We start from the raw sequence: 15,749 nt of genomic DNA on the forward strand, positions 1-15,749 counted from the left end.
CTTCTGATAACCCCACACTTGTCTCTCCAGCTCTACCAGTGGCACCTGCTTCCCACAGTGGGCATCTCTTTGCTACTGCAATGTTTCTCTTTATGCCTTTTCAATCCTCCTTACCTGGTCAACCAATTCCTTAAATTCTCTATAAAGATAACTGCTATGATCTTTGCTTTCTGCCCGGACTCTGACAGATGCACCCCTAAGACATCCAGAAATACCTTCTGAACCACTCTTGTGTAAATTTATGATGGATTATATGTTATTGTGGTAATTAAAAATAGGTGGATTGGGCTTCCCTGGTGGCACAGTGGTTAAGAATCCACCTGCCAATGCTGGGGACGCAGGTTTGATCCCTGGTCCGGGAAGAGCCCACATGGATCCCACATGCCGTCGAGCAACTAAGCCCGTGCACCACAACTACTGAAGCCCGCGCGCCTAGAGCCTGTGCTCCGCAAGAAGAGAAGCCACCGCAATGAGAAGCCTGGGCACCACAACGAAGAGTAGACCTCACCCGCTGCAACTAGAGAAAGTCCGTGCACAGCAACGAAGACCCAACGCAGCCAAAAATAAATAAACAAATAAGTAAATCAATTTATAAAAAAAAAAAATAAGTGGATTATATTCATGGGATACATGCCACACACAACTGACAAAAAAGATATATTCTAAAGGTTAATTTACAAATTCATTGTCTGGATCTTGAAATTAATTTCCCTATCAAAATAATATTACACATTAAAGTCAGATGATCAGATAAATCCAGCAATGTTTAAAATATAACTGAACAAGCTATACAAATTGTGTTAGGGAACAGAATTAGCATCGCTTTGCCACATATATTCAAAATTCCAATTATTATGCTAGTGAAACCGAGCCACGTAAAAGTGAGCTCCTTTTGCCAAGTTTATGATTAACCTCTCTATCCAAAACTTTGTTCTCTTTATTGTCCTGCCCCTGTTCCCCTCAAGATTTAGGCGTATCAAAGAAAAGGGGGGATTGAAACCGAGCAGAACCCTGCGGGGCCTTCCCAGGTACAAAAGCCTCTCCGTGGCCCGTTTCTGTAACTGAGCAGGACCCTATGGGGCCTTCCCGGGACAGGCCTTCCCCCATATCCTCTGCTTTAGCTCCACTCTGAAGTACCTAGATAATAGTATTTGATGCAAATTTCCTGAGTTGTTTTGCAGATGTGAACCCAGCCGCCTGCAAATGTAAGAACTACTTGCTGACCATGAGCACACAGCCCAGGCCTCCTGGACCCTAAGGACTGAGGTTAACCCCTGTGGCGCTACCCTGCTGCCTTCCCATCAGCCAATCAGAGAACTGTGCACAAGCGGATCACGTACCGTGCGATCCCCCTTCTCCTGGCCTTTAAAAATGCTTTGCCAAAACTCTTCGGGGGCTCAAAACTTTTCAGGGTGTGAGCCACCTCGTCTCTTTGCATGGCCTTGCAATAAACCTTTCTCTGCTCCAAACTCTGACGTTTCAGTTTGTTTAGCTTCACTGTGTGTAGGGCTCATGACTTGCGTTAACATTTCTTGTTTGTAGAAAAATGCTATTAGGCCTCCTGAGTTCCAAAGAGCAGTTACCAATTAGGGGAGTGAGGGAATGCAGAAACAAAGGAAAAGCAGCCAAGAAACAATAGTTCAGTAAGAAAACAGAGCGCTAGTTCCTCTTCGAGGGGTATACATAACAATCTGGCATATATCTTTGAATTGTTCTGCAGAAACTAAGAACCCCACCCACCCAGGTGGGGAATGGTGACTACATGCTGACCACAAACAGTAGACCCCAGACTGGTTGGAGCCAGGTTGATTAAGATGCTGGAAACATCACCACCAACCAATCAGAAAAAAGTCCAGGATCTGCAGCCCTCACCCCAAACGTTGCCTTTAAAAACCCTTTCCTGAAAGCCATCAGGGAGTTCAGGTGTTTTAAGCATGAGCTGCCAGTTCTCCTTGCTTAACACACTGCAATAAATGCTGTACTTTCCTTCACCACAACCGGCTGTCAGGAGATTGGCTTTGCTGGGTGGAGGGTGAGTGAACCCAAGTTCCGTTAGGTAATACTAGTGACAAATTTTATTCACCTTTCATTTTTTCCTAATTAAAATTTTAAAAAATATTTAAAATAATATAGCCAAAATATTATCATTTCGACATATAATCAATATTTTAAAATAAATTTAGATATTAACATTTTTTTTTCATATTAAGTCTTCAAAATTGATTGTGTATTTTACGCTTACCACGTTTCAACGCAGTCCAGACACATTTCATGGGCTCAGTAGCCACATGTGGCTAGTGGCTACCACATTAGACTATACAACTGTTGAGTTTATGCCAAAGAGTAGAATTGCTGGGTTAAAAGATCTGCTCATTTTATTTCTCTTTTTTTTAAGATATAAATGTTTAATGATATGAGTAGATAACTCAAGGGCAAGCAAATTTCATCAGCCCTTTAGAAATTAAAGAGTAGTCTTGTAAGAATATGGGAGGACAATTTTTCCTTCTCCCCTTCTAGGTTCTTTGGCTGGTATAATAATTTAATTGACACAAGACATTAACAGGAGAAAAACAAACAAAAGTTTATAACACGTATACATGGGAAAGGCCCAGTAAAATTGAGTACTTTTCCCAACTGGTGCAAGTCCTCACCTTAAATACCTTAAATATCTTTAGCTAAAGACAAAAGAATATGGGTCGAGTAGGGGGACAGTCACTTTGAGCAGTTATCAAAAAACAACAACAACAACAACAACACAAAAACACACAGTAAACAAAAGGAACATTGTGCTGCATTGGTAAGAGTTTTAGAGGTTTTGGTCTTCCCCCCTCTTCCTAGTAGAGGGAGGGAGATACCCTCACAAAGGGTGATTTCCCTTATATATAAAAATATCTTTACAAAAGGGTAACTTTTACAGTACTTAGTTTCCAGAGCTTCTCTTGTGTCTCAGTTTCTTAAAAATAACCAGTTTAAAATGATCCTTGTGCTCAAGAGGCATATTTTGGGGTGGCATATTCTGCTCCCCTAAATAGGAATACTAAGTATTGACAATTAAAAACAAACTTAAAATATTCTTGATGTAAGCACAGTAAGAAAAAAACTGGTCAAGTGAGGATGGAGGAAACATGTTTAGTCCAGTGGAAAGGAGTGACAGGCTTAGTTTCAAACAGTGAATTAATAAAATTTATGAATTTAATTTCATAATGCTGTATTAAGATTTTAGCATAATTGACTTCACAATGGCTTTACTTAAGGAATTAAAAAATATAATTCTGTCCTTTAGTAAAAAAGGTCATCTGGATTAGCAATAGATTGAAAAAAAAATTGCAATTACTTTTTTTCTAGTTCTGACCAAAATGTAAATTCTGTGTATATTTGCAGAAGATATTTTGGGTTCATACTTTTTGTTTCCATGATAAAAATATAAACCACACTTAAAAGAGGCTCATGGGGCTTCCCTGGTGGCGCAGTGGTTGGGAGTCCGCCTGCCGATGCAGGGGACATGGGTTCGTGCTCCGGTCCGGGAAGATCCCACATGCCGCGGAGCGGCTGGGCCCGTGAGCCATGGCCGCTGAGCCTGCGCGTCCGGAGGCTGTGCTCCGCAACGGGAGAGGCCACAACACTGAGAGGCCTGAGTACCACACACACACAAAAAAAAGATGAAAGCAAGATGCTCCAAGATTACCACTGGAGGAGGAATCTCCTCAGGGAAGAGGCAAGATTTACCTTCCCCCAGGATTATTTCACTAGTGACTCCGCCATTGTCAGTACAGCTGGCCTGCAGGGTCCTGGTTCGCTCAGCAACACTCTGGCACAGGGGTGGGGAGGAGTTGAGTCCAGAGCACTCCTCCCAGAATATTCCAAAGTCTAGAAGAGAAAAGGCCAGGTGTTCATAAAAGAGACACGTGGGTTAACTTGAAACCTGTGTGCTGTGCAATGTGGCTAATTTATGCTCCACTTACTGGGCACTGTCAGCCTCTGCTTTGTGTGGACATGTCTATACAGCTAACCCTGTCCCTAGGGCATCTAATCTTATCAAGACCAAAGCCCAAGAAGATGAGCCTCAGATACTCAGTGCTTCCCGGCCCTGCTCTCTGTGTTCACGCGTGTCCCCCTGAGCAATGACCTCCTTTCCTTAGAATGGTGGACAACAGGCAAGCCTCCTGTGACAGGGAAGCCCATCCACTAACAAGGTCTCAGCTTTACCCTACAGCTCCAGCAGGGCCCTGTGGGCAGGGAAGTGACTGTGTATTCAGTTAGTTCCTTCATTTTTTCAGTACATATGTGTTGAATGAATAAGTGATACGAAGATAGGTAAGAACCTGTTCTGCGCTCCAGGAGTTAAAAATTCAACGGAAGAAAACACGTACACAATATTCCTCTTGCTGAAGGGTAGATTGTGCGGACTTTTATAATTGACACAATGCTACGGGCGGGCAGTGAGGGCAGGAGAGAAGTGCTTTCTACTTTGCATAGCATTGAGGATGGTTCCACAATTCAATTTCAGTTTTCATGTGAAAATACACACGAATGTCATGAGTTTTCTAAAATGCTAAATTTAGTAAGCAAAGTTCATCAGGGGAAAAAAAACTACACCGTCACCTCTAAACTTTTTTTTTTTTTTTTTTTGCGGTACGCGGGCCTCTCACTGTTGTGGCCTCTCCCGTTGCGGAGCCCAGGCTCCGGACACGCAGGCTCAGCAGCCATGGCTCACGGGCCCAGCCCCTCCGCGGCATGTGGGATCTTCCCGGACCGGGGCAGGTACCCGTGTCCCCTGCATCGGCAGGCGGACTCTCACCCACTGCGTCACCAGGGAAGCCCCATCTCTAAACTTTAACATGATGTAAAGAGCCTTGGCATTAATTTTTTTCTTTTTCGTTATAAAACCTATTTTTGTTTTTAAAATCAGAGAAGACAGCGCTTCCCGCGTTTCCTGCCCCCGAGGAAGGGGGTATAAAAGACCTCACTCACGTGCCCAGTCCTTACGCGGTTCTCCCAACTAAGAACCCGGGCCAACCTGAGGAAGCAGAGGGAGGAAGCACGTGGAGTCCAGCCCTCCGCTCAGACCACGGAAACGCCCTGAGGGTGTGCTGACCTCTACCGGGTGTCCCGCGGCGCCTGCAGGAGCACAGGTGGGCGAGGCGGGCGAGACGGGCGAGGCCTGTGAGGCCGGCGAGGCCGGCTAGGCGGGGATGCGCTGGGCGGGGCCTAGAGGGGCGGGCCGAGGGGCGTGGCGCGCGGGCGCGCGGGTGGGAGGCCCGAGGCCGGGCGGCGAGGTCCTCCAGCGCCACCAGCGCAGCTCAGCGCAGCGTAAAGTCAGGCGAGGAGGGTACCCGCGCGGCCAAGCACCTTCCAGCGTCCTCGGGACCAGGCGCTCGCTGCTGGTAACTAACTCCCTACCCCGTTCCTGCTCGGCTGCCTGGCTGCAGGGGAGGAAAGGGGAAGTATGGGCTGAAGGGAGGGAGCAGGCTCTTAGCCAGGACCCCGCTGCCCCGAGCCGGGTCAGCTCCGCCGGGGAAGAGGAAGCGTAGCCGGGGCAGGAGGAAGAGGACGCGCGGTGGGAGTCGGTTTCGAGCTTGTGCGCCCGGGGCCGGGGATGGTGCAGGGCGCCCTGCCTCGACCCTACTCTTCCGTACGGTCAGGGGAGCCTGGGGCTAAAACCCTGGTGCCCAGTGTCACCTGGAAGCCACTTTTTCTGGTCTCTTTCCCCCTGGTCCACGTAGCGAGTAGGAGCTTAGGAATCGGAGTTGGCGGCTGCGGGCGTGGGTAGTCAGGGAGCGAACAGTTAATCATTGTTGTCCCTTCGGGCCAGAGGCTTTAACTTCATTTAATCTGTAGCCCTGCGGAGAGGCATTTATTACCCCCATTCTACTGATAAAGAAACCTACGCCAGGATAATAAATGACTCACCCTGGGGCAAACCACTGGAAAAGAGACGCTACTCAAAGGCTCTGAAGCCCTCACGCGTCTCCCCATCTTCCTGTTCTCTCTCTATCCTTCACGCCAAGTCTAGAAAACGCGCGCTGCTGAGTCTATGATGAAACAGGTGATTCTTCTTAAACTCATTCTACTCCCTTCCTAGGTTTCTTTTTGGTTTTGTGTTGTTAGCACCCAATTTCTGATTTAAATACTTCCAATTTTTGTTTATGAGCTTTTAAGATGGAAGAAGCTCTCGCTCACAGCTCTTTTCCCCCCTTGCAGCCCTTTCTCTGGACGCCGAGCAAAACACAGGCACCCCTGCCTGCTGCACACCTCTCATCTTTCCCGTTGGATGAGGTCACTTGTAGGTCCAGCTTCGGCCTTAGGGCTGCCCGGTTGGAGGTGAGTCTTGTATCACCTGGCATCCTGCACACCCTTGGCTTTGTTATTTCTTTCTTTTTTTTTATTTTAAAGAAGATGTTGGGGGTAGGAGTTTATTAATTTAATTTATTTATTTTTGCTGTGTTGCATCTTCGTTTCTGTGCGAGGGCTTTCTCTAGTTGTGGCAAGCGGGGGCCACTCTTCATCGCGGTGCGCAGGCCTCTCACTATGGCGGCCTCTTGTTGCAGAGCACAGGCTCCAGACGCGCAGGCTCAGTAGTTGTGGCTCACGGACCCAGCTGCTCCGTGGCATGTGGGATCCTCCCAGACCAAGGCTCGAACCCGTGTCCCCTGCATTAGCAGGCAGATTCTCAACCACTGCGCCACCAGGGAAGCCCTGTTATTTCTTTTTAGAGAGAAGAGAGTCTTCATTTTAGAATTAGTAGGACAAGAAGCAAATTGGGAAGATGTACAGTGTTCAGAGAAAGCATGGTCTGCATTTGGTGAGGGGTAGGTGAGGCATCCGGTCAGGGACGTATGTGCTCCTGTGGGGCATTCTGCCCCGCTTTTAGAGCTGTTCTGAAAGGCAGATTTGTTTTATAAAGGGGAGGAGGAGGGCTGAATGGTTATTAAAGATCAGTGTAAATTACCTGCAAGGAATCCAGGCAGTTCCAAACAAGCGCCACCCCCCCCCCCCCCCCCAACGCTGCCACAGGATTTGGTAATAGATTTCAGTTAGGGCAAGAAGGAAAATGCACGCTCTGTGGCTCTCTGCTGTTGCTTAATGGATTTTTTGCAGGCCTTCAGGATGGTAGTTCTGGGAAGATTTTGAGTTCTCAGAAATGGCTAACTCCTCTGTGTTTAAAAACAATGTAATATACGGCAAATTTACTTTTACTCAGTTTTGTTGATAGATGAAAGAAGATTTGTTTGTTTGTTTGTTTGTTTTCCCTGTTTCATGGTGAGAGTATAAAGGTTCCTGTCAGCTCCTCTGCCTTTGCTCCAGCCTGGCCTTGGAAAGAGCCTTCTCAGCCTTGGCGCTGAGTATGTACTGGATTCCATTCTTCATTAATTATAGTTCATCCTTGATTAATTATAGGACTGCTTCGAGTCACTAGTTACTTCTTTTCCATTTGCAATTTAGTCGCTTAACACTAAGGAAAATGTTTTTTCTGAGAACTATCAACTATCTACAAAATGAAATCAACAAATTTACAGGCACCAAACAAGTAATGTGTGGAGAGAGCTAAATGGACCTTGATTGGTCCCAGGTGACCTGCAGAGGACCTGCCAACACCTGGGTGGGTATTGGCCATTTCCTCCCTATAACAGTGCAGGAATTCTGGCCCAGTGTGACCAGAGCTCCCCCACCCAATAACTGAAAAATCTTTATTAAAAAATATGTAAAAAGGGATTTTAAATATTGGCTCTTCTTTTTTCTTTTTTAAAACACAAGAAATCAAATCAAATTTGGTTCATGCTGTGTCATCTGTTTTCAAATCTCTTAGAAACTGCTATACCTGGTGATCACATTCTCAAGTGAATGAAAAATTCTGACCTATGATGTATATATATTGTACACTTTTCATGAAATGAGGTGGTAGGAAACAAATTAATACTATTGAAAATCATCTCTTCTGAATCTCAATTTCTCTTTTCTATGAAGTGTACATTAGTGTAGCTGCATTGAGGAAAGTAGTCTTTTTTGGGCCAACCAAGGAATTTTGTTACTGTTTATTCATGGTTCTAGCTCAGGATGTCAGATGCCTTACTCCCTGCCTTAAAAAGGGAGTTCCCAAATGACTATTCTTATAAATCTGGTCTTTCTCCTGGGGCCCATCTGTACTTTTAACCACAGTGGCTTTGACACAGGAGGCATGGCTTCAGGTTGTCATATGTCCTTTTGTCTATCTGTAGCAAACGCATGTACGCTTAGACCAGAGTTTCTCAACTTCGGTACTTTTGACATTTTTGGCCAGGTAATTTCCTGTTGGGATTGTCTTCTGCATTGTAAGATGTGTAGCAGTGTCCCTGGCTTGACTCACTGGATGCCACCAGTCCCCTCCACCTAGGTTTTTTTTAAATTTTAATTAATTAATTAATTAGGCTGCGACAGGTCTTAGTTGTGGCACGCGAGCTCTTTGTTGTGGTGTGTGTGCTTCTCTCTAGTTTTGGCGCTCTGGCTCTAGAGCACAGGGGCTCAGTAGTTGCGGCGTGTGGGCTTAGTTGCTCCCGTGGCACATGGGATCTTAGTTCCCCAACCAAGGATCAAACCCGGGTCCTCTGCATTGGAAGGCAGAGTCTTAACCACTGGATCACCAGGGAAGTCCCCCCTCCGTCTAGTTATAGCAACCAAAAATGTCTCCAGACATTGCCAAATGCCCCTGCGGAACAGTCACCCAGTTGAGAAAAACATGCACCAATAGTTAAAATGCTCTAGATGTTTATTAACTAAACTGTATACTAAACACAGTTAACTTTAAATTTCTAATGACTAGAGAATCTATTGGTAAAGTTTAAACATCTGACATTTAAAATATTTTTATAATAAAGATGACTAAACCAGTGTTCTTCGTGAATGGCCACGTGTATTCTGCCAGATTTTATTGCGAAAGAAATCTCAAGTGTTTGATGCAGCTGTTAAATTTCTAAAGTTTAAAATGTGGAAGCTAAAAAGGAGTTATACATCAGTTTTCATTTTTCTCTTTTTAGTGTGCTCATTGTCTTTCCGTTTTTTTTAAGGTGATGGAGTATCAGTGGACCATGGTTATTGATTTGAAAAAACTGACACAATCCCTAATTTTAGAACAACAAACAAAAAATTTTAAGCAAAAATTTTAAAAGAGAGACTCAATCTAAATCATGTTCAGAGTAGAATTTAGTTTTAAAAGAAATTTAAAATTTTTTGCCTAACAGCAGTAACTAGGACAACCATGTGTTTCTGCTCTGAGATATCCTAATTTTATTAAAGAGAACGCTAAGTAATATATGATATTGCTTATCAGAAGAAAAAATGTCCTGCAAGTATAATCCTCTATTTTTAGACCTTGGGAGGTTGAAAACATTGCCCTGGTTATAAACGATGCATCCTTAGAGAAATCAGACTAATTTGTAAGACTCAGGACTGGCTACATAATTTGTGGGGCCCCTTGTTTAAATATTATGAAGAATTTCAGGGTGGCGACAGACAGCTGAGCGTTAAAGCTCAGGGTCCTGTGCAACAGCACACAGGAAACTGGCCCTAGTAAAACTCCGTCCAGAGCCCAAAAGAGGATTGTGGTCACAAATGCAAATCCAGAGAAGTGTTCCTGCTGTCATGAAGCACCCAGAATTTCTGATTCTTTGATTGTCCAAATATTTCCAATCAGGAGTCTATGTGTATTTGATAATCAGTGCACTAAATTTACTAAGAACTTCCTCCCAAGATTAATTTTTCTTTTGCTAAAGAGGGAGCCAGATAGTTTGTGAGGGGCCTGGGTACCTGCACCTGTTTACCCACTGAACAACTATTTACTGAGCACCTGTTGGATGCCAGGCATTGTCAGCTCTGGGGCTACAACTGTGAATGGGATAGAGGGTCCCTGCCGTTATGAACCATTTAGTCTAGTGGCTGGTTGTCGGGGGGCAGGGGGCTGGCTGACTAGCACGTAGTCACACAGGCAATCACAGTCATAAATGGTACTTCAGAAAAGCACAGATGTCCAGAGAACATTTAACCTGGGGACCTAACCTAGTTTAGGGGAGGGGATTACTCAAGGTAGGTCCACCTAAAAAGAGACATTTAAAATGAGGCCTTAAAAATGAGAAGGAAGTAGTCAGGTGAATTAGGGTTTAAAGTTCCAGGCTGAAATGGTTGAGACCAAGGAAGGGACGTGGCTTGGGATGAGGCCTCTTGGGTCATTTTTTGGACTTCGGACTTTAATGAAAAGGTAGGGTGGGGGGGCTTCCCTGGTGGCGCAGTGGTTGAGAGTCCGCCTGCCGATGCAGGGGACACGGGTTCGTGCCCCGGTCCGGGAAGATCCCACATGCCGTGGAGCGGCTGGACCCGTGAGCCATGGCCGCTGAGCCTGTGCGTCCGGAGCCTGTGCTCCGCAACGGGAGAGGCCACAACAGTGAGAGGCCCGCATACCGCAAAAAAAAAAAAAAAAAAAAAAAAAAGGTAGGGTGGGACTTCCCTGGTGGCGCAGTGGTTGAGAGTCCACCTGCCGATGCAGGGGATGCGGGTTCGTGCCCTGGTCCGGGAAGATCCCACATGCCGCAGAGCGGCTGGGCCTGTGAGCCATGGCCGCTGAGCCTGCGCGTCCGGAGCCTGTGCTCTGTAGCGGGAGAGGCCATGATAGTGAGAGGCCCGCGTACCGCAAAAAAAAAAAAAAAAGCGGGGGGGGATCTCATTGAAAGCTTTCAAATGGGAGATGAGATGATTAGATTTGGGTTTAAAAAATGATATCGTCACTGCTGTGTTTGGAGGGGTAAGCCCTGTTGGCATATACAGTGCCTTTGTGCAAACCAGAAAAAGGCTTCCCGTCTGGGTGGACCAATTAGAAAAGATGTACTGCTTGTCCCACTAGGTCGGGCCTAAAGGCAGCCCCCTGAGCCAGTCACTTTGTGTGGGCACAGCCTGTACAGTCATATGCGGCTACCCTGGGGAGGGGGAGAATTGGGTGCAATAGTGCAAAGGCTTTTCAGTCACCCAGGGATAGAGGGGGGGCGAGGGAGGGAGAGGGAGAGAGACATTAAGTTAGTAGTTAAAAATCAGTAAGAAGGTAGTGACTATTTGGATATAGCTGATAGAGAGGAAGGTATCAAGGATGATTTAAAAGTTTGGCATAAATGCCTGAGTGGGATAGGATGGTGAAACCCTTTATGGCTGAAGGCACCAGAGGAGGAGTGGGTTTGTACAAGGTGGGAGAGGGAAGGTAATTCCATCCATATCTGTTTGCCTGTGAGACGTCCATGTGGAGTCAGGGAGTAGGCAATGGGAACTCCTGAAAGAGATCTGGGGTGGAAATCACATGTTTGGGAGGTATTGCAAGTAATCATTGCATATGAAAAAGATCCTCCAGTGCTCCGCCAGCTCAGTCTGTAAGAGCGTGAGATGCTTAAAAAAGATCATCCAAAGAGGGGTGTAGAATGAGAAGGGGAGGGAGCTGGTCCTGGAGAGTTTGATCATTGTACCCAGATGAAGAGGAGAAATTGGTTAAGACTGAGAAGCCAGGTACACCTGCGGGGTAGGGAGGAAATATGGGGTCTGTGGCCCACTCTTTGCTTGTTTGTTTTTGGCTTGTTTTTTCAAATCGAGATAGAAGAAACTTGAATGTATTCTAATGCTGTTGGGAAGTTTCTAGTAGAGATGGGAGAGGCTGAGGATGTGGGAGTGAGAAGGGACCCTAGGTAGGCTCAGGATGAGACTGGTCACTAGAAAGACCAAGTAATTAAGAGGGTTGGAACTTTTCAGCCCCACACGGTGACCTCTGGGAAGGGGAGGAGGTGCTAGGGATTGGGTTATAAAAACACTTGAACAGGGGCTTCCCTGGTGGTGCAGTGGTTGAGAGTCCGCCTGCCGATGCAGGGCACGCGGGTTCGTGCCCTGGTCCGGGAGGATCCCACATGCCGCGGAGCGGCTGGGCCCGTGAGCCATGGCCGCTGAGCCTGTGCGTCCGGAGCCTGTGCTCCGCAACGGGAGAGGCCACAGCAGTGAGAAGCCTGCGTACCGCAAAAAAAAAAACAACGAAAAAACACTTGAACAACACCGGTTGGAGAGCTTCTGGGTTGCTGCACACGTCAAGGTGCTGAGCAGGGGCAGCCTGCTGGGAGGAGTAGCCAGGAAGCTCGGCGCCCGTCCCCCCATACCTTGCCCTATGTATCTCTTCCTTTTGGCTGTTCCTGAGTTGTATGCTTTCTAATAAACTGTAGTAGTAAGTAAAGTGTTTTCTGGAATCCTAGCTGTGCTAGCAAATTTTTGAACCTGGGGTTGGGGTGTCATGAGAAACGCTGAATTCACGGAACCCCCAAATTTATAATTTGCCTGGGCACCCCGTTTGCAGCTGATGACTGAAGTGCGGGCAGTCTTGTGGGACTGAGCCCTTAATCTGTGGGGTCTGGGCTGACTCCAGCTAGTTCGTGACAGAATTGAACTGAATGGTTGAGTACCCAGTTGGTGTCAGAATTGGTGGGTGTCAGGAGGAAACAACCCCGCATTTGCTGTCAGAAGTGTTGTAAAAAACAACTCAGCCCCACGTACCTGAAACAGCCTCTTACTACCTTTTCTTCAAATCATTTCCCACCTTTCACCTCACACTTGATGACTAAAGGCATTAATGCTCACCTGAGAGCTTATTTTGATGGACATCAAGGCCCCTGGGGTGGGGGTGTGGCTTCTGGAGGGAAAGGGTCTTCCCAGGCTCCCTCCTCAATGCACAGCTACATGTCCAAGTTCTCAATGTTGACTATACATTAGGAACACTTGGGAGCTTTTATTTTATTATTATTATTACTTTTTTTTTTTTTTGCGGTACGCGGGCCTCTCACTGCTGTGGCCTCTCCCGTTGCGGAGCACAGGCTCCGGACGTGCAGGCCCAGTGGCCATGGCTCATGGGCCCAGCCGCTCTGGGGCATGTGGGATCTTCCCGGACCGGGGCACGAACCTGTGTCCCCTGCATCGGCAGGTAGACTCTAAACCACTGCGCCACCAGGGAAGCCCTCACTTGGGAGCTTTTAAAATTCCTGCCACTCCCGTCAAACTCGAGACCAGTTCCATCGAATCTCAGGGAGGGGGATCGGTATTCTTGGAAAGCTCCCCAGAAGTTCCAACATGTGTACAGCCAAGGTTGAGAGCCACTCCCTCAGCTACCAGACCGTTTAAAGCCATTCTGCCCCCTTGAGCTGCAGCCTATTACCTGGAATTTACTGTATTTGCCTATTGTGTATGAACAATTAGGTTGAGACCATTGTGAACGAAATAGATTGGCATCCAAAGCAGGAGACGAATGACGATTCTCTCGGGGTGTTGAAGGAAAGTATAAGACCTTCTATTTATAATTTTGTAAATATTTAAGAAGGAAACCAAGCTGTCTTACTAGTTAAAGTCTGTGTTGCCAGTGGTGCCTTCTGGATCTGCTATCTTGTGCGAGCAGTGTGATCTCCTGAGGAGGAGGAGGCTGGGATTCCTCGCCCAGATGGGGCCCTCCTCACCTCGCCCTTAAGCGTATTGTGAAGTGTTGCAATTTGCCACTGACAGGGTATCATTGAGTTATGTAGTTGTTTTATCAATACAAAGGCTTTAAATCACAGCATCTCTCAAACGGTGAACTGAGACTTAGCCGTGAGTTGGTTACAGGTGTCCTGAGATTTGATTTTCAGCCACGGGAGCTGAAGTTGAGCATTCGCCTCATTGGATGTGTGTCAGGGCATGAGAGAGAATTGCAGCTTCAGGTGGTAGGTGCTTTACCATCCTTTATAATGCTCTGGGGAGGGAGCGTGACCATCTTCGCACCACTCAGCATCCCTGGTTCTCTTCCCGTCACCCACCTAAGAGCGGTTGAGTTTACAGGTGTTTGCATGTTTTTTTTAACAAAAGACAAGGTTTCCAGATTTGCTGCCTGTTCCCAGTTTTGCTGTGCCTCTCAGTAGTTACAGCTACTTTGCAGAGCAGGAACAATCCAAGATAAGTGTGAAATTCTCACAAGGAAAGGGAGAGTGACTGCTTTTCAGAAGAAATTTATGCTACAGAGGCATTTGGAAATAACTGTTTGGAAAACGTTTGCATTAGGATGTGAACATGTTGCCAAGAAATATGGTAGATTCGTGAGTTATCAAAACTCCCCTTCCCAAAAGAAAAAACTTTTTATTTTATTTATTTATTTATTTAAGTTTTATTTTTGGCTGAGTTGGGTCTTTGTTGCTGCGCTGCACATGGGCTTTCTCTAGTTGCGGCGAGCGGGGCTACTCTTCATTGTGGTGCGCGGGCTTCTCATTGCGGTGGCTTCTCTTGTTGCGGAGCACGGGCTCTAGGCCCATGGGCTCAGTCGCTGTGGCTCACAGGGGCTTAGTTGCTCTGCCGCATGTGAGATATTCCCGGACCAGGGCTCGAACCCGTGTCCTCTGCATTGGCAGGTGGATTCTTAACCACCGCGCCACCAGGGAAGCCCTTATTTTTATTTTTACCTTTTTGGCCACACCACACAGTATGTGGGATCTTAGTTCCCAGACCAGGGATCGAACCCGCGCCCCCTGCAGTGGAAGCGCGGGGTCTCAACCACTGGACTGCCAGAGAAGTCCCAGAAAAAACTTTTAAAAACTTGGAAACAGAATTATCTACCTGTTAAAATGTTTTAGGTGAAGAATATCAGTAAGTTTTGAATCTATTTGTTGAATTTATAAAAATGTGACACCTGAGACTAATTTGCAAGAAGGACTGATTGAAACTTTACCAGTTGAATCTCATCAAGGAGCTTTTTATAATTGGTCAATAGAAAAGTATCAAGATTTGGGAAGCAGAGCTAAGTGTGTTCTGCTGTTTTCCAGTGTATCCCTGTCACCCCAGACAGCCATTAAAGCAAAATGTTACAGTACGCTGAGCTTGGAAGCAGTCATTCAAGCACTGGATTGCAAAGTAATTGGGGGTTTTCAAAAATAATGAAGCATATTTAATATATTGCTTTCATTACAAATATTAATAAAAAGTTGTAGTGAGCAAGAACTTTTGTGCCCTAAGTGATTAAGCTAATAGGTTTTATTTCCTCTTGCTCCACCTTTTTGTTTTGTAATGCACATCATTTAAGGTACATATGTACAGTAGTACATGTAAATTTTAAAGAAATATACATATATTGAAGGTACTTAAAGCTTTTACTCTTAGTGTTTGTAGTAAAAATTTTGCCAGCTTATCATTAAAAACTTTGAGTCAAACTGCTGTGTCTGTCCACACACACACACACACACACACACAGGACAGTCTGAAAACTTGCTTTCCTTGTAAACTTCAATCTAAAACTGCCTCTTCCCCATGATATGCTCCTGTAGCTCACTCAGTGGAAAATAAAATTGCTATTAGAGTAAAAATAAGTGCTCAAACTCTGGAAGGAATTGAATGCTGTGTCTTGTTTCCCTTGAAATGTGTACATTAAACTTCCTTTAAACAAGCCACTTTGAACACTTTAAAAAACAAGCACAAAAAGCCATGGAACTTCAAGAAATCTTGTCGTCAGCCCTTTGCTCTGGGACAGGTAAATGCTTTAAGTCGTGTGGCTTCCCTTTCTTTCATTCATTAGCCACGTCATTGCTGTTGTCTGTGCACCCATACAAGCCAGTTTGGGTATTTTTGGCAAGCAGAGATTGGTGGAGGGCTGCAGTTCTCTGGGCAGGTGAAGGTTAAAAAGCCAGTCCAGGTCAGCTGTGTCCTGTCTTGGGGCTCTGACTGCCTCTCCCGCAAAAGGTTGACTTGAGGCACAG

General features: G+C 46.0%; 1 protein-coding gene across 5 annotated transcripts in view; it reads left to right on the forward strand.

Moving 5' to 3' along the window:
• The first annotated feature begins 5,290 nt into the window (after positions 1-5,290).
• Positions 5,291-15,749, forward strand: part of GCNT1 (glucosaminyl (N-acetyl) transferase 1) — a 202,979-nt gene continuing 192,520 nt past the window's right edge. For all 5 annotated transcript variants that reach the window (XR_014016051.1, XR_014016052.1, XR_014016053.1 and 2 more), the window contains exons 1-2: positions 5,291-5,384; positions 6,202-6,321. The gene's annotated coding sequence lies outside the window, so the exon portion shown is untranslated. The remainder of the gene's footprint in view (positions 5,385-6,201; positions 6,322-15,749) is intronic.

The sequence above is a fragment of the Mesoplodon bidens genome (genome assembly GCF_964165515.1).
Source record: "Mesoplodon bidens genome assembly, chromosome: 6".
Taxonomy (NCBI): domain Eukaryota; kingdom Metazoa; phylum Chordata; class Mammalia; order Artiodactyla; family Ziphiidae; genus Mesoplodon; species Mesoplodon bidens.